Consider the following 4,544-nt stretch of genomic DNA (forward strand, 5'->3'; position numbering starts at 1 on the left):
CTCAAGTGACTCCTTGAATCCTCCCATGTCAGCCTCCTAAGTAGCTGGGGCTGCAGGCATGCACCACCACGCCTGGCTAATTTTTTTTTTTTTTTTAGAGATAGGGTCTTGCTATGTTGCCCAGGTTAGTATTTTTCAATACAAGTTGTGGTCAAAAAGTTTCTGGTGTAATAAAAACAGCTTAAGCTATGAACCCAGATGAACTTGGGCTCAAATATGGCACCAAACAAAGTTTTTAAAATATATTCTCTGTGCTACTGCCCATGTGCTTTCCTCAGTCCAGAGGGGTCTCTTCTCCACCCTATGCTTCTTAAATGACATAATCAACTTCTTCCTTCAAAAGACAGCTCATCAATAAAATACGATGTGGCCATTAAAAATGATATTATGAAAGAATAATGTCTTAGAATGATAATCCTAATATAGCATTAAATGAAAAAGCAATTTATAGCTCAATTTTTAACAAAAACTATATATATTGCTCCCTTATTGAGGAGTAATAAATGGTACATAATTATTCTACATTAAATTATGATTAGCTGTGAGCCTCTGCTTGCCAAGATGAGGGAAAGTACACTATCTGTCATGTTTCTGTGGCTCCCTTTCCACTCCTGTTGTGCCAGGACAGGGAGCTCAGATGGTCCAGGAAAATGCCAGTTGCTCAACAATCCTGCCCCGTGCTGCAGAGCTCCTCCTCCAGCCCCACGTAGTTCATCAAAACAAGAGCTGGTGGTGCTGACTATGTGCCCTTGGGGACAGGTCCACACCTGGGCCCCAGTGCTTGGTGCCAGGCTGCTGTAGACCTTCGCACCAGCATCTCCCCACCAGGTCGCCCACGGGGAAGCCCAGATCTCCATCAGTCCCGGGACCATATGCTTAGCCTCCTCTCTGTGTCCCAATCCAACAAGCCTTGCTGAGAACCCATCTTAGGTGAGGTCACAACCCCACACACAGACTTTAAACCCTCCCTTCCCACCGCAATCTGGTCATTCAAAGCAAAGGTCATTTACAGGGGAGTTTCAGGGCAGACCATCCCACCCACCTAAAACCCAAAAAACTATGAACTGCTCTTATTCGAAGAAGTCTCAAAGAAATACAAGGCTGCGCTGTTTTCCTGTGATAAGGGCAAGAAAAACAATGTGTTAAATGTTTTGTCAATCAGAGTCCATATAGCTGAAAAAAGATTTATTGTATAAATAATACCTATAGTGATTGAAAAATATATACATATAAAGAAGATGTACCTCACCTCTTAGCTGATGATGGGCTCTAATAATTTAATTATTTCTTTTACTGGTCACATATGTGTGTGGAAATAATAGTGGTGATTTTAGGTAGCATGGCGAACTCAAGGAAGGAAGGGACATGTTTGGTTAGAAAACCTTCAAGGCAGAGTAGCAACATGCTTCCTCAGTTTGTTATTGGGGTATTTGGGGTTGACAGAAAAATTCTCCAGACATTTTTTCCATAGCAAAAGAGGGGATGCTTTTGGTGAGGAGAACCTATTGCAGCTAAAATTCAAGACTGGAAAAAATCCAGGTGTGACATCAAGAAAATGGTGGACTAGAAAGCTTCAGGCCCTCCTACCCCACGCAGACAGAGTTAACAACAACATATGGACCAGAATATCTCTGTGAGAATTCTAGAGACCACTTGAGAAGCTATAACACCCAGGCCAAGGTAAAACCAAGAAGGGATTCAAACAAATAGGAAAATTCACAGCATTTCGTATGCCCATCAGTGCCTCTCCTTCTATGCACTATAGCACAGTACAACCAGGTGGAAACCCTCCATGCCAGGGTTCCTCCCTCTGAATAAAAATGAAGAGTGGACAATGTATCTAACATTCTAGATTGTCTGGGGTCTGCTGAAGAAATTGGTTTCTATCTCACCCAACTTGGGTCACTAAGGGGACTAGTGCTAGAGTTTGGAAATTGCCAAAAACAGAGGCAAGCCATATATTCAAGCTGCAGTTCCACAGATAGACACCAGGAAGAGAAAGAAATCAGAAAAGGTTTGCGAGGTCCTAGAAACTCTAGCTGGGCTGATTGGTAAAGAAAGGTCTTCTCTTGCATGAGACCAATATATGAAGACTAGGATGTTTTTTTAAATACTCAAATCTCAACAAAAAAGTTACATGGCATACTAAGGAACAGAGAAACATAGTCCAATCAAAGGGACAAAATGAATCTTTAGAAACTGACCCTAAAGAAACTTAGATATATAAGCTATTTGACAAAGAATTTGAAATAATTGTCATACAGATGCTCAATGAGCTTTTTAAAAAAAATAACACAGACAACTAAACAAAAATTAGGAAAATGAAGCATGAACAAAATGAGAATATCAACAAAGAGATGGAAGCTATAAAAAAGGAACATCTAAATTTTGGAGCTGAAAAATACAATAACTGAACTGAAAAATTCACTAGAGGGGTTGAACAGTATACTTTATCAAGTAGAAAAAAATAATCAGTTAATATGAAGACAAGTCATCTGAAATCATCTAGTCAGGGGAGCAAACAGAAAAAAAAATGAAGAAAAATCACTTAGGGGACACTACCATGTGAGCTAATATACATACTACGGAAATCCAAGAAAAAGAAAAAGAGAGAAAAAGGAACAGAGAACTTATTTGAAGAATTATCCAACAAAAAGCTAGCACACCCAATTCAAATGCACATTAAAAGGATTATACACCATGATCAAGTGGAGTTTATTCCTAGAATGCAAGGATGTTTCAACATATAAAAATCAATCAAGGTAATATATGACATTAATAGAATGAAAGATAAAAACCATATGATCGACCCAACTGATACAGAAAAAGCATTTGACAAGATTCAACATCCTTGCATGGTAAAAATGCACAACAAACTAGAAATAGAAGAAAACTGTTTCAACATAATAAAGCCCATAACTAACATCATACTTAATGGCGAAAGACCAAAAGCATTTCCTCTCAGGAGGCGCAGATGCCCGCTCTCACCACTTCTGTTCAGCACAGTACTGGAAGTCCTACCTAGAGCAATTAGGCAAGAAAAGGAAATAAAGAAGAAGTAAAACGTTCTCTTTCTATAGGTGACATGATCTTATACGTAGAAAACTCTAAAGATTTCACAAAAAAAAAACTTATTTCGAACTAATAAACAAATTCAGCAAAGTTGCAGGATACAAAATCAACATGAGAAAATCAGTTTGTTTTTATACACTAACAATGAACAATATGAAAAAGAAATTAAGAAAATAATTCCATTCACAAAGGTATCAAAAAAGGAGGTGAAAGATTTGTGTAGTAAAAACTACAACACATTGCTGAAAAAAATTAAAGGTGACAAAAATAAATGGAAAGACATCTTATTCTCATGGACTGGAGAACTTAATATTGTTAATATATTCATACTACCCAAAGTTATCTAGAGATTCAATATAATACCTATCAAAATCCCAATGGTGCTTTTTGGAGAAATAGAAAAATTTATCCTAAAATTCATATGAAATCCCAATGGACCTTGAATAGCCCAAAAAAAAATTTTTTTTGAAAAATAAGAACTAAATTGGAAGACTCGCACTTCCTGATTTCAAAGTGTATTACAAAGCTATAATAATAAAACCAATATGGTACTGGCATAGAGACAACACATATGCCAAAGCACTAGAATAGAGAGCCCAGAAATAAGCCTTAAAGAGTGTCAAGATAACTCAATGGGAAAAATAAAACAGCCTCTTCAACAAATGGTATTGGGGGAACTGGACATCTATATGCAAAAGAATGAAGTTTGACCCTTATCTTTTTTATTTCAGCATATTATGGGGGTACAGATGTTTAGGTTACGTATGTTGCATTTGTCCCCCTCCCCCTCCAAGTCAGAGCTTCAAGTGTGTCCATCCCCCAGATGGTGAGCATTGCACTCTTTGTGTATGCATATACCTGTCCCTTCCTCCCCTCTCCCCCCTCCCCCCTGCCCGACATCCAATAAATGTTATTCTTATATGTGCACTTATGTGTTGATGAGTTAATACCAATTTGATGGTGAGTACATGTGCTGATCATTTTTCCATTCTTGGAATACTTCACTTAGTAGAATGTGTTCCAGCTCTTTCCAGGAGAATAGAAGAGGTGCTATATCACCATTGTTTCTTAAAGCTGAATAGTACTCCATGGTATACATATACCACATTTTATTAATCCACTGATGTATTGATGGACACTTGAGTTGTTTCCGCATCTTTGCAATTGTGAATTGTGCTGCTATAAACATTCGGGAGCAGGTGTCTTTTTCATAGAGCGACTTTTGTTCTTTTGGGTAGATGCCCAGTAATGGGATTGCTGGATCAAATGGTAGCTCTAACTTATATCTCTTTAAGGTATCTCCATATTGTTTTCCACAGAGGTTGCACTAGTTTGCAGTCCCACCAGCAGTGTATAAGTGTTCCTATCTCTCTGCATCCACGCCAACATTTATTGTTTTGGGACTTTTTGATAAAGACCAGTCTCACTGGAGATAAGTGATATCTCATTGTGGTTTTAATTTGCATTTCTCT

Source organism: Propithecus coquereli, unplaced genomic scaffold (assembly GCF_000956105.1).
Source record: "Propithecus coquereli isolate 6110/MARCELLA unplaced genomic scaffold, Pcoq_1.0 Scaffold38, whole genome shotgun sequence".
Taxonomy (NCBI): domain Eukaryota; kingdom Metazoa; phylum Chordata; class Mammalia; order Primates; family Indriidae; genus Propithecus; species Propithecus coquereli.